The 25,773-nt window shown below is 35.1% G+C and overlaps 1 protein-coding gene across 1 annotated transcript in view; it reads left to right on the top strand.

Annotated features, from left to right (window-relative positions):
* The window catches only part of ROBO1 (roundabout guidance receptor 1), a gene marked incomplete at both ends in the record, with an annotated part of 751,012 nt that overhangs the window by 327,680 nt on the left and 397,559 nt on the right, over positions 1-25,773 (top strand). The window lies entirely within an intron of this gene.

Below are 25,773 nucleotides of genomic sequence, written 5' to 3'. Positions count from 1 at the left end.
TCTCCCATTTATTCTGGGGACTATTATATAGGTAAGTCCAAAATATTTCAAGATGTCAGTGCTGTGAAAGTTGACTGCCTAGAATGTTACTAAACAGAGCCAAAGGGAAGAGGAAATGTCTGTGCGACAGCCTGATCTTTCAGGGTTGTTTACTCCTTCTGTTGTAGATATAAATAAAGAACTGAAAGTTAACACTAGACCTTTCTTCACTTCCACTGTAAGAGTGATAATGAATATGTGACCAAATACTTGGACTGCAATAGGGCTTCACATTGGTAGTCCCAGGCAGAGGGTGGTGGATGTGTAACATTTACTGGGAAACCGCAAGAAGGTTGACAGCACTCTAACCTCCTGTTCCCAGAAAGTAAAATGTTAAAGGCTGCCTGTGTGGGGTAACCATATGAACCCATCCAGAGCATCTTCTTTTGGAGAAAGCAGATTAGTCCTTGCAGAATTGAGCCAAGCTGTACTTCAGCATGGGCATCTGGTAGAAGTTCATAAAAGCTATTAAAAAACAAAGCATTCTGATCAGCATTCTCATGTAAATGATTGATTCTGCTTGTTTTTATTCCTGTTTAACTACACTTTTTCTTATTTCTTTCACTTTGTTTTTTTTTGTTTTTTTTTCATCTTCATCTTTTTTTTTTTTTTTTTTATAAATTTTATTGTTATATTCCCCATACAATTGCAGCCCCCCATTCTGACCCCAATCCCTCCCCTCCCGCCCCCGCCCCCCTAAAAGTGTCTCTGGTTCATAGTTTTTTGTTGATTTTGATTTTCACTTTCTTATAGTTATTCATTTTCCTGGTCCCTTATTTAAGTTTTCTAGATTCCTGCTATGAGTGAGACCATCCGGTATTTTTCTTTTTCTTTTTGGCTTATTTCGCTGAGCATGATCCCTTCCAGCGCCATCCATGTTGCAGCAAATTGCATGTGTTTATCTTTTTTGAATGCTGAGTAATATTCCATGGTATATATGTACCACATCTTCTTGATCCAGTCATCTATTTTTGGGCATTTGGGTTGTTTCCAAAGCTTAGCTATTGTAAACAGTGCTGCTATAAACATAGGGGTGCAGGTGTTCTTTGGAATTGATGTTTCTGTGTCCTTTGGGTAAATACCTAGGAGTGGAATTGCTGGGTCATATGGAAGCTCTATGTTTAGTAGGTCCAGAAATCTCCACACAGCTTTCCACAGTGGTTGGACCAGTTTGCACTCCCACCAACAGTGCAGAAGAGTTCCTTTTTCTCCACACCCTCGCCAACATTTGTTGTTGCTAGTTTTTTTAATATGTGCCATTCTCACTGGTGTAAGATGGTATCTCATGGTAGTTTTGATTTGCATTTCCCTGATGACAAGTGATGTTGAACATTTTTTCATATGCCTGTTGGCCATTTGCATTTCCTCTTCAGAGAAGTTTCTTTTAAGCTCTTCTGCCCATTTTTTGACTGGATTATTTTCTTTGTTGTTGTTGAGACTCATCAGCTCTTTGCAGATTTTTGTGATCAGTCCTTTATCATTAGTGTTGGGTGCAAAAATGTTCTCCCAGTTGGTGGGGTTTCTCTTTGTTTTTGTTATTGTCTCTTTTGCTGTGCAAAAGCTCTTTAATTTGATATAGTCCCAGCTGTTTATCTTTGCCTTCACTATCACTGCTTTGGGTGATGTGTCTGTAAAGATGTCTTTGATGTGCAAATCACGTAGTGTTTCGCCTATATTTCCTTCTATATATTTTATGGTTTCAGGTCTTATGTCTAGTTCTTTAATCCATTTTGAGTTGATTTTTGTGTATGGTGTGAGGTGGTGGTCAAGCTTCATTCTTTTGCATGTAGCGACCCAGTTTTCCCAGCACCATTTATTGAACAAACTTTCTTTGCTCCAATGCATAGTCTTTGCTCCTTTGTCAAAGATTAGTTGACCATAAACCTGTGGGTTTATTTCTGGATTTTCTATTCGATTCCATTGGTCTGTATGTCTGTTCTTGTTCCAATACCATGCGGTTTTGATGATTATGGCTTTGTAGTATAGTTTGAAGTCTGGGAGTCTGATGCCTCCATTCCCTTCTTTTTTTTTCAGGAGAGCTTTGGCTATTCGGGGTTTTTTGTGATTCCATATGAATTTCATCAATAATTGTTCTATTTCTTTGAAGAATGACATTGAAATTTTGATTGGAATAGCATTGAATCTGTATATTGCTTTTGGAAGGATGGCAATTTTAATAATGTTTATTCTTCCAATCCATGAGCAGGGGATGTCTCTCCATTTCTTTGTGTCTTCTTCTATTTCTTTTAACAGTGTTTTATAGTTTTCTTTGTATAGGTCCTTTACCTCTTTTGTTAGATTTATTCCCAAATATTTGATTTTTTTTGTTTCAATAACAAAAGGGATGGTCTTTTTGATTTCTTCTTCTTCAGATTTATTGTTTGTGTATAGGAAGGCTACTGACTTTTGCGTGTTGATTTTGTATCCTGATTTCTTTCACTTTGACTCTCTGTGCATCAGAAGTATGAGAACAGAAAATCGCTCAGGACTGTATATTTTAATTTGATATGCATAGGCTAAAGAAGAATATAATATATGTGGAAAGGAGGGTATTTTTACAACCTGCGATGAATAATTAAGTAGCTGCTATTTTAAGATATAAACAATAGCTCACAAAATTTATATTTCTAAGAATCAGTTGAGAAAGTGAAAGAGTCTTGGAAACACAAAGATTAACACGACTTCATAAATAAAAGAGGATACATATAAGAAACAGTGAAAACAGATAAAAAGTCAGGGCAGTGTGACTTGTACTTGGTAGATGAATGTACAAAGAGAATGGCCTATAAAATCTCAACTTCCCAGCACATTAGTTATTCCTAGAGGAGTGAGAACATGCAGGCAGAAGTAGCACCTACGCTGGTGTTCAATGTTCAAAGCAAAACTGAAAGAAATCCATGAGAAAAGACATGTTGCTAGCAGGAGGTGGTGTGGTGTCTGCAAAGGCCCTGGGGACCTGAGACTTTTGACAAAGCACAGGAGGAAACGAAAGGCGGGAAAGTGTTGAGAGGTGAACTGGACTGAAATGCTTTTTGGGCTATTATGAAGTGTCTTGAATGTTGCTTGTAAGCAGCTAGAGGGTTATCAAAGGTTCAGGGAAACCAAATGCTACATTGTTTCTTTTTCTCAACCAAATGTTGAGAAAAAGATGACTCATTAATACAATCAGGAGCAAGGAATGTCAGTTAATCACTAATTGAAATGACAAAATAAACACTAAAAGTCAGTCTAATTGGGGATGCTCATATAAAAAAAGCCAGCAAGATTAAATGTGTTGTATGATAAGAGAGAAACATGGTAACGCCATGTTATATGGGTAATACCAGAAGTATTGTACTAATATTGGAAAAAGCAAAAGAAAAAAATGAAAGTTGTGCTTTTAGATTGGAGATACAGAAGTACTTAGACCATCGGTATCATATATTTCAAGGACATGTACTTTTATCCTTTCCAGTAAAATGTTTTTCATTATTTTAAGGCTATAAGCTCATAGAGATTGTGTCTTACATTTATTGAAGTGGTGTAACTGAGAAGTCAATGATGAGTTAGCAGTTCTCTGATAGTAGACTCAAATTGATAGGAATAACTGAAATCAATGATGACTTAGCATTTTTTATATTATAGTTTACAGAGCATATTTTGAACTATTATCTCATTTGATCAGCACATTAGTATAAAGTACATCCCCATAATGGAGATACTATGAGACACAAGACTTGCTGAAGATCACAGAGAAAGATTGAAATCAATCCTGACCCATCATTATTCTTAGTTATCATTAATATTTCCTGGAGTATCAAGAAGTCTGTTTCTAAGTGGAAGTTCTTTCTTAGCTTAAATCAGAAAGAAGTTTTTAAATTTCTGTAGTTGATTGCAACTTGTTTCAATCTCAATCTTAAACTGTCCATCCATAGGTCATAAAACAACTATGTAATGATAATGATGGTTATTTACTGAGTATCTACTATATGCCATATACTTTATAAGCATTAAGGATCCCATTCTATCCTAACAGCAACCATGTCAAAAAAAAAAAAAAAAGGTTTTATATCCTAATTCTACAGATGAAGAAATTGAGAGTGAAGTTAAGAAAACTGGGTCAGGTCACAGAAGTCAGATTAAGATCAGACTGCCAGTATTTTAAATGCAGGCCCATCTCAGTCCAAAACCAAAGCAATTTCTGTTGCCCAGATTTTCCACCCTGGGAGGTAATAAAATATGCCCAAATCTCCTGACCCACAAATGACACTGGTTGACAATTCAATTCTAAAATTATGTAACACTTAAGCTCCAAGGCTGAATTTCACAGAAAAAGAAAGAGTTTTTTGTTTGTTTGTTTGTTTTTTTAGGGAAGACACAGTCCCCAGAAAATAGTAGATAATTGAATTCCAGAAAGAGAAAGATAAGAAAAGAAAAGAAAAGAAAAGAAAAGAAAAGAAAAGAAAAGAAAAGAAAAGAAAAGAAAAGAAAAGAAAAGAAAAGAAAAGAAAAGAAAAGGAGCTTGTTACTCTGAGTAATATTCTTTTTAAAGATTTATTTATTTATTTATTTATTTATTTATACAAGAACCCGGGTACAGGCCAGATGCGTGGGAGGATGAGAGGATTCATCAGAGACAGAGTGAGGAACAGAACAGGCAGACCGATGAAATACAATGCTGAGGGTAGCAGCGGGCATGACAAGAGAGGTCTGCCATGCCGTGTGGGACCCTCGTTGGCGGGCTGGGATCGAACTGGCACTGCAGAGGCTGCGGACAGCTTCACAGCGTGGTGGTCAAACACCTGCACCACCAGAGGATGCCCACTCTGAGTAATTTTTTTAAAGATTTGTTTATTTATGCATGCAAGAACTGGGGTGTAGGCCAGAAGTGGGGGGTGGGTGAGAGGATTCATCAGAGACAGAGTGGGGAGCAGAACAGGCAGATCTACTGAAATACACTGCTGAGGGGAGCCACTCACAAGATAGGAGAGGTCTGCTGCGCCATGTGTGTTAGCTCCAGGGCTGGGGATTGAACTCAGGCCGCCATGTCTGACCATATCTTGATAGCACTGTGTCTTTAACCCCTGCACCACCAGAAGGCCCCAAAGTAGAGTAATTTTTTGAGACAATATTTAAAATAATAAATATTTTTAAACTTTCCACCTTAAATTTACCAAAATATGCAGAACCTCAGATCAAAGCTATTTCTGTATATCAGTTTTGAGCCATTTTCTAACAGAAACTTCAATCATCCTTCGTCCCTATTTATGACCTCTTCCCACCCAGCAAACTTAACTGCTCTCCTTTTCCCTTTTTTGTACTGATAGACTATCCACAGACAGAGGTGTGGGGAAAAGGGCAGCCTCTGCGTCTGTGTTTATTCAGACATTAAAAAACACAGCCAATTCTGCTCTTGATCTGGGTATTTGCTTGTGAGCCTTTCTACCTCGTGACAGAAAGTGGCAAAATCTGTACATAAAAGGCATAAATGCAAGATATTTGGTCCATGACAACATATGTGACTTTAGGAAGATCATGGAAATTTATTTTATGCCATGCATATAGATGATCTTCTTCAGGGGTAGATGTTCAGTTTTTTGTGTGTTTAATTGAACTTTGCTTCTAATTTTAATATTTGATAGATGATTTTTTACTGAATCTTAAGGTCCATATAGGTATTCAGCTTACAGAAATGAAATGACATGAAATGAAGGAAAGAAAATTACAAAACCAGTAAATTTATAGTGTAATTTGACCTCATGTTTTGAGTGAAAATTATACTGCAAAGTTATCTAAGAAGTTTATTTCTGTAAAACAAGGGTGTGTCTTCTTAATTTCAACAGCACTTTCTCCTGATTTGTGCTAATAGTGATTCAGTAAAGATGAGAACATAGGATCAGAAGGATAACTACCTTGCAAGTTAAAAAATTTCAAAAATCGAAAGTAAAGGCTCACAATTCTGCAGAATCTCTAGGCAGCCACCACCATTATGATGAAACTGTGTAAGAGACCACCACACATATGTTTAAAGAGTCTTTCAGTATCTCAGTACTGAAACAAGTCTTCTGGAGGATATGCAAAAGTCCTGTTTCAATTATGTTGCATAAAGCCCATGTGATAGATATGAGTCATAAAAAAGTTAGCTTTAAATGCTCCGGATATTGCTTAGATTGCAACATGTAATTTTTCACCTCCAATTATTTTATTAGCAATAGCTATAAAATTGTTAAAACTATGAAATTTAGGAAATTAGGGAGGCACTGTCATGTAACACTTTCTTGATTCAGAAAAGTTTAAATTTAGCTCATTAGTTTTGAAAATTGTTAATGTATCATAATGAAAGGACAATAGAGAAGCTTACAACTGCTTCTATTTCTCAAACAAAAGGTATTTAAATAAATTTGCACTCTTTCTCTGATGAGAAATAGAACATCAATGGAACAGTAAATATCATAAAAAAATTTGTAAAAAAAGTTAAGTTCCCATTCACACTCAATCTTCTCAATTCAAGCTAATTTCTAAAGTAAAGTGAAATGCCAAAATATGTATTTTCAATTTATTTTGAATAACTTTACCAAAAAATCAACATTTTATCCATATATTTATTTTTCTTCAGTTAAGTGAATACATACATATCTCTTGCACATTATAAACAACCTATACTTAGCTGGGAGATTCTAAACAATTCACTCAGTAAATATTAAGATCTTTTTCCAAGGTATAAAAATTCTGCAGCAAATTGTTTGAAAGAGGAATACTGTATTTGAGTAAACAACGAAATCCTTTTGTACTGCTGATCCTGGGGTTACATGTTTAAATCAACACTCAGATATCCTAAATTATCTATTAAGTGATCAAGTTTAATTGTATGACAGTTGCATTTTTAAGGAAGAAAAGTTCAGAGGGAAACAAATATGAAATGGAGAAATAAATTTATATCTCAGTAATCTTAGTAATAAAGTTAAAGAAATTATGCAATGTCCATGCATAAAAAATATTGAGATTGTATCCTACAGGATGCCTGGAATACTTAAAAGACACAAGAAAGGTTAATTAAAATTTAATTATGAGAACATCAATCAATGTTGTTTCAAAAGATAAAAAAAAATAAGTGAAATAGTTGACTATATCCACCCCACTTTCTGGCCTGATTGAAATCTACAGACTTTCAATTTCTTAACTTTGTTATGCATTTATTTTCACCCATTAGGTTTAATTCTCAGTCCCACAAGAACTGAAAGAAATTTATTGAACTGGAAGAAATACACTCTTTAGAGCCATCTTGATATGTTTCTTCCAAACACTTTATCGATTTACAGACACAACTTGCTGCTAGAACTTGAGAATCTGCATTGCTCTTGATATGTTGCTCTGGAGTCTAAAAATTCAATCCCACAGGCCTTTTTAATCACTGAAAAGTTTTCACCCCTTTTGTGTTCAACTTTTCATATCCAACATACTGTAATGTGAGCCCTACCCGAGATTCTGCCCCGGATAATTCAGTAATTCTTAACAGCTGACTTCAACTTAAAATATCGAATAAGAGACACACAGAGACCTACTTTCCTTTGGGCCATTATAAAGCTCCCATACAATGTCATTCTTTTCCCAGAAAGAAAGAATAAAGGAAACTTATAATTTTCTTAGACTTGTGTTCGTTAATAACATATTGGCATCATATCTGATTAATATTTTAGCCACAAATGTTGAGATTTTTATTTTTTTTAATTTATGAGACTATTGTAGAAATTGAGTGGTAAGGAAAATATGTTTATTTTATTCATAGGCCAAAAGTTCTTTCCAAAGGCAAAGAATTCCTTTGGGGATGAGATTTGGGATATTTGTACTTGAAAGGCAATATACAATTAACCCTGTCTGACATGATTTTGAATTTAAAACAAGTTAATATTTAGCTCTTTTTTTGCCACAGAGAACCAAATTAAGTGGTTATCAGGTGAAAAGGAAAGGTTGAATAAATCCACTTCCATAGTCTGTATTCAAAGTAACATTTTATTTTTCATTGTGTCTTAAGCTTTAATGTAATTGTATTATTATTTTTCTAAATTTTATTTATTGAGGTAAAATAGATTTTTAAAAAATATATCAATTGTATGTAATCAGGTATCTCTAAAATACCTTGAGATATTTGGAAACTGTGAGATTCCTTAGTGAAATGCAGTTTTGCATATTCTATACAAATTGCTTAATAAACACTAAATCTCAGGTTGCCACTTTCTGGAAATGATGAATGTTAAATTAAATGAATGTTATAGTAATATTTGTCTTATTATTCCTTAATAGACATAGCAGTAAATCACTCAAACTGACTTTCAATTTTATCATTTCCTCATAAATTAGGTAATTTAGTTCTGTAAGAGTAATGTACCTGCCTAAGGCAGTAATTTATTAAAAGAACCTGATAATTCCTTCAAGAACAACAAAGTAAAGCAATATTTCTTATAAAAATCTGGAATATAGAGAAATAGAAAGAAGGGACTTCACTTAAGTATAACACACTTATTATTATTATTATTGTTATTGTTATTTAAAAGATGTTATCATTCATCCAACAATATGTAACACTGTGATAGCTGTAGAAAGGGGAGGTTACAGGTTCCCTGCCCCATGTATTGAAGTGTAGGGCTGAGCAATGAGAATCTAGAAAAGACTGGGAGAAGCGAGGAAGAAAGTGGACGAGGCATGTGGAGAAGAGACATTTGAAGAAGTAGGGCTTGCTTCTCAGCCTTGAACTTGTGAAAGGTATTTGACGGATATGGAAGGAGTCACTTGAAAGACACAGAGATTGGGTGAGAGACCCATGGGGAGGCTGACAATGGCAGACTTTATCTTGATTTGTATTTTGATTTTGTTCTTTTCCATCCATACTTGTCTGAACCTTTCTGCCCCTTTCCTAGGGCTTCCCACCAGAAGGTGCCTTATTAGATTTGTGGCAGGCTTTCAGGACTTCGTGGTCCTGCTGCAGGCCAACCTGTTTGGTTGGGCATTTATCCACGTGGGGGTGGGTGACTTTTGGTGTTTCATGGGGACCTAGTTTTACTGTATTCTTCTCCTCTCTTCTCTCTATGGCACACTAATTGTATTAAAGTTCTTTTCTATTGAAGGTCTTATACACTAAGAGTATGTTTGTCATTTGTGGTGAATGGTAGAAGCCATTTAAGCAGGCAGATAAGTGATGCCCATGTTCCCCACACTCTGTCCCTTAAATATAGAGAAGACCTTGCTCTTTCGATACCTATAGACCTTTCTCTTCCAATTTTATTCCATAATATTTTGATTGTCACTTTTATACTGTGCAACTCAAAACTTTCAAGTTAACTCATAATTACTATTATTTTTCATGACTGTAATGTTACATTTGCATTAAATGATATACCTGGTTTACTTCCTTGAACACTGTTTATTGAAAATTTAGCCATTTTCTAAGGTTTTTTTTTTCTTATTTTGATAACTTTAACATGAAAAACCTCTTTTTTTAAAGATTTATTATTATACATACAAGAACTGGGGTACAAGCCAGAGGTGTGGGGGTGAGAGAATTCACCAGAGACAAAGTGGGGAACAGAACAGGCAGATCGACTGAAGTACACTGCTGAGGGTAGCAGCAGGAGAGTCAGGAGAGGTCTGCTGCGCCATGTGTGTAACTCCCTGGCTGGGGAACAAACTCATGCATCCACCTGTGGTGAGCGTCATAGGTTGCATCTCAACCCCTTGTGCCACCAGGGAGGCCCCAAAAAACCTCTTCAGCTTTGCATAGTTGTAGTAAATGGATCAGAGGTCATCATCATTTTAACACCCTCATATGATTGTATTCCCAACTTTGCTTTCACCCTAGAGACTGAAATATATCAAAAATAAACAAATAAACCATAAATAAAAAACCACTATTAACTTGGAGTTAGGCCAACCTGGATTCTTATGTGTAGGCCATCCTGTATGAATCTGGACAAATCTCCTTTCTCCCTGATTTTCCTGTACTCCTAAGTTAAGATGGAAAGTAAAAAAAAAAAATCTTTATAGCATGCAAATGGGATTTTATGTGAGAAACCTCAAACTACGTCTTTTTAAAAATATCGTTTGTAAATTAAAATGTCAAATATTTATTTCTATCTTATTACTAGAATTATATTTTATAGCATGAAATTTTTTCTTTGAATTTATGGAAAACCAAACATTTGAAATGACTTAGAGATTGAATTGAAAATAAATTCTTGAAAAGTTTGAAATGAGACTATTCTAGATAGCAGTAGTTAGAGCAATCCATAAAGCATTTGTCCCCCAAATTTTTTTAAAAGATTGACAGTTGTGTTCTCAGTGAAGCCATAGGGAAAAGTTATCTTCTTAATTCATAAAAAACACCCAGTCTGAGGATAAAATGGGAAAGCAGAGCTCTTGGAATAAAGGCTGTTTCAAAAAACCATGACCCACGTATTATAAATGTTCCAAAGAAATATACTAGGAAAAATGAGAACCAGATTATTTCAACTTATAGTGTAGCTAAAACTATTGAAAATATGAAATAAATCCCAGATTCAATATACCAATGAAAATTTTGAAAAAGGCAGTGACAGCTTTGTTTTAAACTTTTAACCTAAGTAAATCTTAGAAAAACCATCAAGGCCCTCTTTAATAATAAAGTCTGCATCATCGGCCATAGATGATAAGGTTATTCTTAAGAAGTGCTTTTGAAATAAATGTGATCAAGCATTAAAACAACATGCAGTGTTAAAACACCAGGAAAATTCACTAGTCTATGCAATTTTTTGTTTCTTGGAGCAGTGCCACTCTTACTTTTATTAAAGAATTTAATACACCATTGTACACCAATGTTGGCTTTTCTGCAGTGAGATGTGAATAGCATATAAAGAATACTTTAAAAGGGCCTCCCCTGGTGGCGCAGCAGTTGAGCGCTGGGCTGCGAAGTTGCCCGCAGCCTCTGCAGTGCCGGTTCAATCCCCAGCCGCTGGGCGATGGTCCCACATGGCACACAGACCTCTCCTGCCACCCGCTGCTCCCCTCAGCAGTGTACTTCGGTCCTTGTGCCTGTTCTGTTCCCCGCTCTGGCTCTGGTGAATTCTCTCTCCCTCCCATGCTACTGACTGTACCCAGTGCTTAGATAGATAGATAGATAGATAGATAGATAGATAGATAGATAGATAGATAGATAGATAGATAGATAAATACACCTTTAAAAAAAGAATATTTTAAAAGAGACTGGAATGGCAAAATAAATCACTTGCTTAGTGAAGTGAACTTTAATATCCAGATGATATTATACATTTATTAAAGAAGATTGAGAATATTCTATCAACTAGATAAAAAATATTTCTTCAGAAAAGATAAACTCATACTAGATTAGTCATATCTATAAAATATTCCACAAATGCACCTATCAGAGCATCATCCATATTTAAGAGCCAAAAACTTCCAAAAATTCATAGACAACTATGAGTCTTGCAATTATTATTTTGTAAAATGAATTAAAATGTGTTATTTCTTTTGATTAGTAGATATTTGGGGTTATATTTAATAATCAAGTATTCAGTTAATACAAAAACTAATTTAAAAAGCAAAATTTAGGAAACATTTACAGTATGATATTAATGTTTTAGAAAGTCATATTTCAAACTGCCTATCACTCCAATATATTGATTATTTTGAAATGTTTGTGTTTTCTATTTATTTTCTAAGGTCCCCATATGGTTAGGGATCAGATGGGAATTTTTATAATTTTCTAGCCAGCAGAGGGCAATAGAGCATTGTATACTAAACACTCTCAGCCAATTGAAACATTTCATACAGAAGGTAATTTCCTTCATGGACAAAAGTACAAAATAAAGAGATAAAGAGAAAAACAAAACTACTACTCTTATTTCTTTCTCTCATCAATATGTGTTATCTGTGTGAGTGTGTGTGTACCTTGAGTATTGGGTTTTATTTTTGATAAACAACTATAGTACAGTCAAAAACTAGCCCAAGAGAATATGCATGATCTAAGAAATACCCTAATGTTATGCATTTGAAGGGGATTTCAAATACTATAAATTCCAAATACTTGTAAAGAATTTCTATTGGGAGATTTTGTTACCCATCTCACAGTGGCAGAATAGAAAGCTAAAAAAAAAAAAATACCTTTCACATTTATGTATTATTATCTTACTAATTATTTTTTAAAGATTTATTTATTTATTTATGCATAGAAGAACTGGTGCGTAGACCAGAGGTGCAGGGGGCAGGAGGTGAGAGGATTCAACTGAGAGAGAGTCGGGAGCAGAACAGGCAGATCTACTGAAATAAATTGCTAAGGGAAGCAGAGGGCAAGACTGGAGAGGTCTGCTGCACCCTATGTTGGTTAGCTCCTTGGCTGAGAATCGAACTCAGGCTGTAGTGATGATGGTGCTGAAACTTAACCCCTAGGCCACCAGGGAGGCCCAATCTTGCTAACTATTGTTATGAAAGAATTTCATGATAAACTAAAGAAATATGCTTTGCAAAATTGCCAAAATCATTATATAATAGACAAAGTGAGAAAAATCTTGATAAAAATCTGATGCAAGGAATATTTTCTCTCAAGGTTGTTGGTTTTAAGTGCGAAGGGTGGTACTCTTTACTGTATATTAGAAAGTTAATTTACTTAATACATATTATTATTATAATGTCAGGGGGATTATCTTTGGACCTCCCAACTTTAAATAATTGATTCTTTGATTCTAGAAGCTATTGTTAAAACCTCATCTTAAGCCTCACCTACCCACACATAGATAAACATGGAAAGCTCATTTTATGACAGTAACGTCTAGACATTGAGCATTTTCTTTTCAGACTCTTGGCTTTGGATTCTCTTGGCTAAGCCAAATCGCACATTTCTGAACTTGTGAAATACTATTCTAAATAGGTTTGATCATTTTGTCAGAGAAATAAAAATTATGTATATTTCATTTCACCTTAAGAACTAAATGGTATTCCCTGCAAACAAAAACATCCCAGGAATCTCAAGATAGTAAAAGCTCATTATATGTGGAAAGCAAGTGTAGGGATAGTGTTCAATTCTCTTCTGTTTCTTCCTCCATACCTATAGGTTGGAAAGTCACAACTCTTTTTTTTTTATTTTTTTTTTTAAAGAGGCATGTATTTTTATTTATGTATTTATTTATTTATTTGTTTGTTTGTTTGTTTATACATGCATTGGGTACAGTCAGAAGAACGAGAGGGTGAGAGAATTCACCAGAGCCAGAGCGGGGAGCAGAGCAGGCAGAAGGACCGAAGTACACTGCTGAGGGGAGCAGCGGGCGGCAGGAGAGGTCTGCGCGCCATGTGGGACCCTCCTCTGGTGGCTGGGGAGCAGCCAGGGATGAACCGGCGCCGCAGAGGCCGTGGGCAGCTTCGCAACCCAGCGCTCAACCGCTGCGCCACCGGGGAGGCCCCGAAAGTCACAACTCTTAAGCCTGGGTTCCACCCTTTGTAAATTGCCAAGTTAAAAAAATTAAAGTATCAAGTTAATGTTTTTGTTTTTTTTCAAGGAGAACACTTTCTAAACTATAAATAGCCAAATAAACAAATGTGGCAATTTTCAGGAAGTAGCAAATATTTAATGGAACAGTTCAATACAAAGTGGGAAGACTAACAAGTAAATATACATCTTTTAAATTCCAAGTTTCTAGTTTAGGAAACATAATCATTGACTGGTTTTAAAAATCTATTTACTTTTCTTACAGCAGTTAAAAAGGTGTATACATTGAGAATATTACATTATGTCTAAGTACCATGGGATCATCACATTTTAGAGATAGCATGGCAACTTTAGTTAGAGCATAATATCCAATTGAACAAATATGGATGATCACTAATGTACTATAATTTAGAATATTGGTTTCTAAATACTTATTTATATTAAAGTATCATTCCTTATAATTATATGTTTCAATGTGCATCATTGAAAATTATATATTCTAGGGCCTCCCCAGTGGCGCAGTGGTTGAGCGCTGGGTTGCGAAGCTGCCCGCAGCCTCTGCAGCGCCGGTTCGATCCCCGGCTGTTCCCCGGCCACCGGAGGAGGGTCCCACGTGGCGCGCAGACCTCTCCTGCCGCCCGCTGCTCCCCTGAGCAGTGTACTTCGTCAATCTGCCTGCTCTGCTCTCCCCTCTGGCTCTGGTGAATTCTCTCACCCTCTCACCCTCCCACGCTTCTGACTGTACCCTGTGCTTGTATAAATAAATAAATAAATCTTAAAAAAAATATTTATAAAAAAAAGAAAATTATATATTCTAAATTCTATATTTAATTGCAAACTCCATTAATAAAATCAAATTTGAATTATTCTAGAAGTTGATTGTACATAGATGTCTATTAAATATTTATAGATATCTAAAAGTGTATTTGAGTCTTTCTGAACAATCTTTAGCAACAACCCCTATATATTTTCTCTTAATAATAATTTTTAAAAGTTTGCTGTCCTCTACTACAAACTATAAAATTAATACTCAGTTTTCCAGAATGGCACCCTTTTTCACATTGAAATTATAACAGTAATCATGAATTGATATTTAATCTTTACTATTCTAAGCATTATGCTAAGCACTTTGTATGCTCTATGTTTCAATACTCACACACCCCATATTAGGTTAGAACTATTATTTGTTTTGTTTAAAATAAAAAATATTAAGAGAAAAATCACATGGTCACCCAGTTACTCAGTAACAGAAGTTCAATTGTGCAATTTAGAAGTAAATATGTATATCATCATTATTCTAAGTATGCACCAAACTGTATCATCAGTCCTGTTCCAAAAAAGCAATATTTAAATAATAATTAAATATTAATTTTAATTAATTAATTAAATATTAATATTAAATAATAAGGACTCTAAACTTTGAGTATGCCTTAGAATTTTTTCTTATAGTTAATTCTAAGATGAGAGGTATAAATATGTTATAAACCTTTTTCTTTTTACTAAGGAAAAGTAAATAAAATATATGTATATAATTTCTCAGTAACTACTAATATGCCTCTGAAATATATTACCAGATATTTTCTGTATGTTCAACTGAAGCCACATCCACACTAATAAAAGCAAAATTTTGTAAATGTCCATTCAACCATATCTAGATTGGTGCATTTATGAAGTACCACCATAAAATATTTCTGCTGAGCTTTCAATAGTTCATATATGGTTTAGTCCAAGTTAATTTAACTTTAAACTTTGCCTTACCTTCACACATCATCTTTCTTACTCCAGTAATTTATTAATCCAAATATAAATGGAAATCACATCTGTTGAAAAAATTGACCTCCATATATGAATTCTAGATAGTTTTTAAATTATGTGTATGAAAGCTTTTAATAATAACTTGGGCTATGTTTTTTTATAGAATTTTATATTCATAATACTTTCCTATACAGTTGATGTGTAGCATTACTTGCCTAATAACTTTAGAGCAGAACTATATACCATTTAGAAGATACGTATTCATTATTTTATTCAGTCTTCACAAGAAAAAAACTTCCCCAGAATGTACTAAAATTAGACTAGAGCAGTTTCTCAACCATGACCCTCTTGACACTCTGAGCCAGATTATTCATTGTTTAGCAGAATCCTCTATCTTTGCACGCTAGAAGCCAGTATCACCTTCTCCCTCCTCTCCCCAGTTGTGACAAGCAAAGATTGCCCAATATTCTCTGGGTCAGGGGAAGAGGACAAAATGGTCCCCCACTGAGAACGCTGAAATAGAGTAAATCTTCCAGTGATTGTCCATTTCCCTGTAGGAAATGGGTAGTTAGATTAAGTGCAAAAGACATAAATGCCCAGATATCTGCATTTAGGCTTTTTTTCTTACTCCTGCCCTTAGTCTAGTTAAGTATTTCTCAAAACGAAGTGTGCTTACTAGAAGTGTAAGAACAAAAATCATGTTCAGTGTACTCTGATAAAAGCTAAAATACCATTGGTGAACATGTTAGAAATCATTACGGCCACTGTTAAGTTTATGAGACTTGCAGAAGAGGAAGCTTGAAAGATACATTTTTAAGAGCTGTTATTTGTGATCAGTACTATGAAAAACAGTTGAAGTTGCTCTAGTAACATTTTACAAAGACAGCTATCCTATTAGGGAAGGTGGGGAATGCAAGTCTGAGGAAGCTTTTCTGAGAAAGAGATTTTCATTTGAAACTTAAAGAATGAGTAGGAGTTACCCAGAGGAAGTCTGTTTCCTTAATCACATAGTTTCCACCTGGAAAACGCATGTAATAATCTTCTAGGATGTATAAACATGTCTAAAGAAGCATCTCTATATTCATTATCACCTTATAAGTATTCTTACTGTGGGTAACATTAAATGGGGAAACAAGATCAGAAAAGTTTGCATAGTGGATAATCGTTTATTAATTAGGCTTTGCAAAGTGCTCTGTACATTTCTGTATGAGTTAAGCCAAACTGACAAGAATTCACAATTATTTAAAACAGATGGATCGGCTGGATAAAAAATATTTTTTTAATTGATAAAATTTTTACCCTCCACAAATAATGTTACTATGTTTCCAATCAGTAAAAGCTCTAATATGAGAATTCATCCCCTTTCTTTAATTATCATAACTTTATGGGCCATTTTTCACCAGAAAAGGGAGAAATTTTTTAACTGTTGCACATTAAGGCACATGTGAAATTTATACTAAAATAAAAAAATAGCCAATATCAGCCAAATTAATATGATTTGGATAAACTAGGATTTCTATGCTCAATCTAGATTGATTCCTATTTGTACTCATATTTATGTCACATTGTGATCACTGTCAATGTTTATGATAGCCAAAAGTTTAACAATATGTACTCCAGCTGGAAAAAGCAATTAACAAAATAATGAATTGTGCTTAAGTTTATACTTTTTCCCAAAGGTAACTTTAGGAAAAGCTGTATGTCTTAATTTATTGGCCTTGCTAACAGAATAGCGCTTACTCTAGTGTGAAATATAAGATCTGTGAAATTCAAGCATAGTTGTGAAATACAAACATTTTCATTTATTAATCAGTTGTAATGAAAACAAAGAGCACCCCTTGGGCAAATAATAATCCTATAGGAAAATGAATGAAAATTTTAGATGTTAAGAATTTTCCGGGCCTCCCTGGTGGCAGTTGAGCGCAGCACTGTGAAGCTGTCCGCAGCCTCTGCGGCATTGGTTTAATCCCAACCAGCCGGAGAGATATCCACATGAAGTGGCAGACATCTCCTGTCTCGCCCGCTTCTCCCCTCAGCAATGTGTTTTAGTCAGTCTGCCTGTTCTGTTCCCTGCTCTGTCTCTGATGAATCCTCTCATGCCTCCCACACATCTGGCCTGTACCCCGGTTCTTGAATGCATGAATAAATAAATCTTTGAAAAAAATTTTTCTAATGTTTCTTCATTGTTGGCAATGGTTTTTAACACATTCTTCTAAGGCCCTTTGAACAAACAATCTGCATGATATCTCCAAACAATTGAATAACTTGTATTTTGGGGATACCTGCATTGCTTCAATAGAATATCTGTGATTAAAATAAAATTGACTAACAATTTAACTCAAATGACAACATCCTAAGGTGATTTTTAAAAAAATAGAATCTATGAAATTCAGTGGCAACTGAAAATAATAAAAATCTAAAAGCCAGAGGTTTGTTACACACATAATATATTCATGTGATGGAATTTCATTTTCACCTTCGAATGATGTTGTTTTTTCCATGTTTATAACATGGAAAAAATTATCATTTATTGTTGAGTGAAAATATAGTTTACATAGCAGTTTTTAGAGTTATTCCATATTGTAAGAAGAAAAGTCTATGTATGCAGAGTGAAAGCAGAGAAGACTATACAAAATAAAGTGACAGCATATGTGATTATATCTGAGTGGATTATTGTAGATTTTTTCTTTTTAAAAGTTTCCAAATGTTCTAAAAATATTACACTAATAATTTGAAGAAAACTGGGTGAATCTCATATATATTATAGAAAGGGGACATATTACTTTTATTGTGTGCTCTAAGATTACTTGTGGCAAAATATTGACATGCTAAAGCAGTGAAACATTTTTTACCATTATTCTTACAGATTTTAAGTAAAAAATGATATCTAAATATTTTTGATTAATTTTTGTATGCTGTTTTTGTAAGGTTGGTTTACTAACTTCAGCAAACATCTGTTTTGTTTCAAAGATACTCATGTGATACATAAATGCAATAAGATACTATACCAGCGAAATTCTACCTTCTAGGTGTAATAAAGCAGCTTTAAACTAATATATAGTGATAGGAAATTGAGAAGATGAGATTATATCAAATCAACAAAGACTTTTAGTTAGAATAATGGAACTGAATGATTTCCTTTGGAATATAGCCAGGATTCTAGAGAGGAGGTGATTAAACTCTTGGGAAAATATATAATTATCCTTGTTGTTAAGACAGTAGGTTTACATTTCATGTCAGTTTTCAACAGCAGTTTGTTTTTCAGTGACTATTGTAGGATATGGATTCAGTATTTATTCACAAGAATGAACACCTCCATATTTAGTATTCTTGTCCTCAGTCACACCAGGCAGTATTAAATCCCAAAGCCCTACCTAGCTTTTCAAATATGAAGTCATTTTTCCATAGGAGAAAAAAAAAATGAATGGGCTATAAAAAATAACATAAAATGTTTGATATGATGTATTATATTAAATTTAATGAATTGTGTTATTAAAATGTTTATTTATGATAATGTCGTATACTCTTTTTTCCAAAGTTAGTATTACACTAAATTTTTAGACCTACTTTTTATTTCCTGACCCAGATAACCTCTAATAGAAAACTCTCATAGAATTTCAAGATGCTTTTCAAATGAACATAACACTTCTTTAATGAACTGATTAAAGTAACTTTAAAACCTAGTAAAATATTATTCAGAATAAACAAAGCAGCAGGTGGGACTAAATATAATGAATGTACAAAATGTGACATAAATCCCAACATATGTACCTCAATCCTCTAAATATTTCTTGAAAGGATTTTTTTTTAAGCAATGAGAAACCAAAAACATTGAACAGTTTTGCGAAACACATCTGCAGAATTAAACATAATGTAAATTACTTACAAAATAGTCAGTTAGTGTTTAAATTGTAAGCCTATAGAATAGGCCATTCAGCTGTGCAGCTGTTAACTATGATCCTAAATTAAGAGAATTTTAATTCATGATTAGAATAGTATATGCTTAGCTTTTGATATATATGGAAGGAAGAAATCAAAAGATAGTAAAGGGCCTCCCCGGTGGTGCAGCGGTTGAGCGCTGGGTTGCGAGGCTGCCCGTGGCCTCTGAGGCACCAGTTTGATCCCCAGCTGCTCCCCGGCCACTGGAGGAGGGCCCCACATGATGCGCTCCCTCAGGGAGCAGCAGGCGGCAGGAGAGGCCTGCGCGCCATGTGGGACCCTCCTCCAGTGGCTCTGCTCCCCGCTCTGGTGAATTCTCTCACCCTCCCACGCTTCTGACTGTATCCAGTGCTTGAATCAATAGATAGATAGATAGATAGATAGATAGATAGATAGATAGATAGATAGATAGATAGATAAATGTAAAAATCTATGGTAAGATATAATACACATACACATCTTAATATTTTCCAATATACTTTGAATGTCTTAACAAAGTTGTTAAGACATTAACATGAGAGAAACATAAAATCAGACCTAAGAGAAACATAAAATCCCTTTCAACATTTTGGACATAAAAGATTTAATATCAAAATATCACATAGAAATAGAACTGCAGATACATATACTTCAATGTCATTTTCTTATACCTGTTCCCAAATAAAGACAGCAAAACTTTCACAACAATAGCTTTCTATAACTGAAAATGAATCTCTAAGAATAGCGTTACTTTAATCAACAACTTTTATTTACACCTAAAGTCTAATGTTGGGGTAACATTTGGAGAGCAATGTTTCCAGTCTGTGTTCAGCCTCATATTACCTGAATGTTGCCCATTTCATAAAATGGGATAATACTAATTTTTTGGGTAATAACTTGCTTCTGAGAGTTTAAACGAGTTAGAATATATAAAGTACTTAGAGCAGTACCACTAGCACATAATACTACTTATATATAAATTTTGACTGTTACTATTTCTACTCTAAAAGGAACTGGACATAGAAAAAAATGCCGTGGTTCCTGAATTCCTGAAGATAAGTCAGAAATAAATACTCGCAATATTAGTAATATATGTATTATTATGTACTATAGCTAACAATGCAATTTTTCTAAAGAGAGTATCTTGACCAAGAATTTCTGACTAACTTGCTCTCAGGGAAAGAAATCTATAGTCATTTAGTGGAATGGATGCTAGTTTTGAGTAAACCATGAACTTAAGAAATGTTCTGAGGGAAGTCGGTCTCATTAGCCTTTAAGTCTCATTTCTCATTTATGTGAAGATAATCCTGAAGGTTGCTTATAGTTTGAACATAATATACTTTAAACCCAGGTTCCACCTCTTTGTTTCCAAATGCCAGACCAAGTAAACATGTGATTGTTCAGTTGGAATCTTGACTTTCAAGGTACTGAAGTCGACTAGGACTTCAACTTCATGTGTGACATTATTGTAAGTTCTCTGTTAGATGAAGTGGACAAATGATTGTACTATATGTTAGAGAAAATGTAATTTTCATGAAAGAAAATTTAATGAAATAGGTTCATGAAGGAAATAATTTTCAAAAGATGTATTAAGAAACTGGACTAAGTCTCATTCATTCATTCAACAAATAATTGAGTACATAGGAAGTACCAATCATTTTTTGGAAGTTGGGAATATATGAATAAAATGACCACAATCTCTGATCCCATATGACATTCTAAGAGAAATGGGACAGTCAGACAACATAAATGAGGAAATATGTAGTATATAGATGGAGATAAGTATTTATATCTAAAAAGCTGAAAATAAAAGCCTGAAAGGAGAATTGGAATTATTCTGCAAGGATGTAATTTAATACTGGTGTTCAATAACAGCCTCCATGAGATTTGATTTGATTAAAACCTGAAAACAGAGTAGGTTTGCAGATTTATGGGAATGTGTATTCCAGCCAGAGCAAGTGCAAAATCTCTGAGATAGGTTATTGCCTGATAACATTCTAGGATCAGAGAATCCAATATGGTGAAGCAAATTGAGCAAAGGCAGGTAAATGGAGGAGGAGCTGCTATAGGAAACCAATCAGCTCACTGAAGGCCTTGTAGACTTCTGGCAAGAGTGGCCTGTCGCTCTGTAAGAGGGGAAACCACTGGAGGAATGTCATGATCTGACTCAGGTTTCAATAGAATCAGTCCTTCTGTGCTATGAAGAAGGGCCTAGAATTGCTGTTACTTCCATTACTATCTAGCTGACTAAGGAATATGACAGTGCTAAATGCAAGACAAATAATTTGTTTTCCAATTAACTACTATAAGCAGTTTAATCAGGGAGAACCAATGATCTTAATTTTCAGATGTGAACATAAAATATTTTATTATAGCAAATATATGAGTTGGTATGATCCATCTCAAGAATGCACTGAACTGTCATTTCACCCCAATGATATAATGTTATTTACTTCTTCAGGTAGGTCCCACTCTGCAACTTGTCTAATTCCCCATAATAAGAACCTAAGAATCTAGCAAATGAGGTTCTATTATATTTGCATCTTGGCCCTGTGGGGTTCTTTCCCGTTGTTGCACATAGATCATGCTCAGTTAGTGCTTGCATGAGTAAAAATAATGGAATTAGTGAAAGGAAGTTACAAAATTTCTAGTTTAGAGTGAGCAATGTTTACTAAAGAGACAGAGCTTCTCAAAATGATCTTCCCATAGAGACTCACAATGGTCATTTGCATATTAAAGACTGGGAAATGCTTCAGTTGAATCCAAAGTCTCCCAAGCCTATCCTACCATGGAAGTCTTTTCTCCCCTGTGCGTTGCTTCAAACCAAGCTGAGTTCAAATATAACATCTGGGCTTCCAGATCACTGAACTTAGAGCTAATGATTTACTCTCCTTAACCTCATCTATAAATTAGGATGATAATAACCCCTCACATGATCACGGTGAGAATTCGATCAGTGTTTGTGTAGAACCCAAAACAGTGCCTTCAATTAGAGTTATTTCCAGGGGTCCTTCTCTTGTCTTCAAAAACTAATTGTTAACTTTAAAGAAGCAAATTCTGAGACCCATGCTGCTCGTTGTCCCAAGATCTACCAGATGGTTCAGTCACATCTTCGAATATCTACTGTGTCCTTATGATGTTGAGATGCTAAAAAGCAAGCACATTCATAGTAATTCCACAGCAAACTTGAATGACTCATGGTTGATGTTTTTTTAATGAATCATTATGAGATTGGAGTGCATGATTTGGTGAGGCCAGTGGGATTCAATCCAAACTTCCCTGTATTGAAAACATTGACCCAGGTGACAATGTCCTAAGTCTTTAAGAAAGTGAAGACAACCCAGGAAATCTCAACTTCCTATGGTTCCTGGTTGGGGGATATAATTCCTAGTTCTAAAAGGCAGAGAAGCAAACAAACGAAAGTGATGTTGTTAAAATGTGCCCTATTGTATGTATAAACAGAAAAAAAAATCATGTTAAACTTTGTTCCCATTCAGGAACAGTAATAAAGTTATCCATATTTTAAAGTCCTACCTAGTCCTTCCTTCCTGCCTCTGTTCCTCTCCTCTCTTCTTCCCCGCTTCCTGCCTCTCTTCCCTTCTCCTCCCCTCCCATTCTCTCCCCTTATTTTCTCCCACCCCCTCTCCTGGAACCCTAAATTGTATCTATCTTCCTTGAACTCCTACTGCATATAAAATCTATACCTCATCATATATGAATTTATTACATGTGACTTGTCACCCTGGATAGCTAGAATCAGAATAGTACTCTATTTTTCATTAAAACAAAAATAGGTTTTCCCTCAGGTAACTACTATATTTGGATTAATGAAGAAAACTGAAGGCCTTAATTTTCAGGAGTAGGGGGCTCTCTAGCCCCCTTCAGTAGTAGCATGACATTGACTGAGCGATATTAATGAAGGAGACATAACTTCTTGAAATAGGGTAGCTGTTCCAACAAATGTTTGTTTAGTCTCACTTATTAAGTTTCTTTTAGATTACTTTCTGAAATGAGACTTTTATTATACATATAACAAAATACAGAGAAAGATTCAATTTCTTTTTAAAGATTTATTTATTTATGCATATAAGAATGGGTTATAAGCAAGAGGTGCGGGGGTGAGAGGATTCACCAGAGACAGAGTGGGGAGCAGAACAGGCAGATTGAAATAAACTGCTGAGGGGAGCAGCAGGCGAGTCAGGAGAGGTCTGCTGAGCCAGTGGGTCACCTCCCTGGCCAGGGATCGAACTCATGCTGCAGTGGCTGCTGATAGCTTCATAGTCTGAGCCTTATCTCCTTGTGCCACCAGGGAGGACCTGAAATATTCAAATATCGTTCAAATATTCAACATAGCTCATCAGCTTAGATACCGAAAATTGCACAGATGATGCAGCAATTTCATGTACAAACTGCTAAACTAGCCGTTGTAGCCCGAGGGCTGGTGTCTTGAAGAAGACAGCACAACCTCCGCGTGCAATGCATGTATGGTGCTGCTTCTTAGCAGCTCTCTTGAAACTTCCGGTCTGAGTCCCAGATTAGGTCTGTTTCTAAGGCTTCTGGCTAAAAGGGGAATATAGAGATAACTTCTGGTTTGCAATTTACTTAGGAACACCACCCTACTCCTCCTGATCTGGGTAAGTGATATCTGAACTCCCTGGAGAGATCTGGGGAGTTTTTTTTTTTTTTTTTTTTTTTTTTTTTTCCCTGAGTTCCTATAACTATCTCTACAGAAGATAAAATCAGATCAGAGCAACCCAAGAGATTATGACTCCTCTAGAATTTTGACTGCCAACAAAACCCCTCTTCACAGGTCTACTACAATATATTATTTTCAGGTTTTCACAAAATTCTCAAAGAAGCATTGTCCGACTCCTAAATTCCCTGGGCTCCAAATAATATCAGAATTCTCTATAACTTTAGGCAATAAATATAACTCAATCAGATTATAGAGGTCTGCATAGGGTTTCTGAGTGCAAATTAAGACACTTTCTCTTTAATTTGCTAGTTGTCTCCCAACCAATCAGTCTGGGATGAATCATGCTGCCTGCAGCCCTGACATGTGTGGTAGGAACCCTACCCCTAGTTCACACTCACATTTGCACACATTCTCACACCATCACATCATGTATTTCATGCATTTTCCTTGGTGATTTAATATTCAGGAGCAAAACATGGGACAGTAACAAGTTTCTATGATTCATCCATCTCCAGGAATGAACTTAGCTGTCATTGATCTGTGGAGAGATGTTGCCATTTACTTCTTCAGATAGGTTTCAGTCTTGATCTTATTTAATGTCCTCTAGTAAGAACTCTGAGGGTCTGGAGATTAGGTATTTATTTTCATCTTGCTTCTGCAGAGATGTTTACTGTTACTGTTTATAGGCGATGTACACTGTTTGCATGAGTAAGAATGAGTGCGTGAAAGGAAAAAGTTACAAAACTTCTTAGGTACATTGAGTTTCACTTCTTACCAACCTCTAATGCCTTCTGAATACAAATGCTTGTTTTCAGTTGTCAACTTGGCTGGTATAATTGACATAGAACTGCATGTTGGAAGAGGCAGGGGAAGAAAGCATCAAGTGTATGAGTTGGTGATGATGGCCCTTATCAGGGGCCTGGCCAAATGTTAGTTCCTTGAGGATTCTTACTGCTGACTCTCACAGGTAATATAATCTCGAGGGATAAGAAAGAGAAGGTGTGTGGGGGGCAGGGGGATAGTATTGCCAAATGCAGTTAAGAAATAGAAGGATAAAAGGGAATATTCATGTGGTTTCCATTTAATGGCAATGAGATAAATGTTAAAAGAAAGCTTGAATATCTTAGCAAACTTTAGATCAGGAGATTGAGTTTAAAGAAAGCATGCAACAGGGATCCTTGCACATGATTTACTTTTATTTAAAACAATTCATCCTTTGCTAAGTGAAAGTTTAAAATCTTTATTTAGAATGCACTCAGATGACATGAGGATTTGAAGGAATCTCTTTTTCTCACCATGTTTTAGCATAAATATTTTCTATTACTACACAAGCTTATCTTAAAGCATATTTTATCCCAAGGGGAAAAAGATATAGTCTAAGTTTCTCACTAAATATCCTTTCACAAAGACCAAATAATGTGTGTTTTTTCCAGCATTTACTGCACATTCTTGTTTTTATTGCTGGAGAGATTTTGGTTGGAGTCTTTGAATTCTTATCTCCAGCTTGTTTGCTGAATTTTCAGTCAGCTTTCTCAGGATTAAACTCTTTCACTTTCAGAGATTGGTGCTGTTAACCAGAGTGTCATTCTACAAAATGCTGCTCCAAGGTCAGTGGTTATACCTGCAGCAGCCAAAATGAATGTAGGATTAACTTTGAAAATTGTATCCTTCGTTAAGTAATGCATGTGCTAACTTAAAAAATAATATAGAAAAGCACAAGTATATTGAAAAGAGACAATCTATTCTCACCCCTTCATCCATCATGCCTTTCTCTTCTCCAGAGATAATCACTGAAAGCAACTTCTGGTGTGTCTTAATAGATAGCAAATAATGATTCTAAAGTTATTGTACATGATTTTTTAGACAATAATTTATTATAAAAGAACAGTTCTAAATGTCAGTATCTACCATTTTGGGG

This window comes from Talpa europaea (assembly GCF_964194135.1).
Source record: "Talpa europaea genome assembly, chromosome: 4".
NCBI lineage: Eukaryota > Metazoa > Chordata > Mammalia > Eulipotyphla > Talpidae > Talpa > Talpa europaea.
This window is presented reverse-complemented; position numbering and strand designations above follow the sequence as displayed.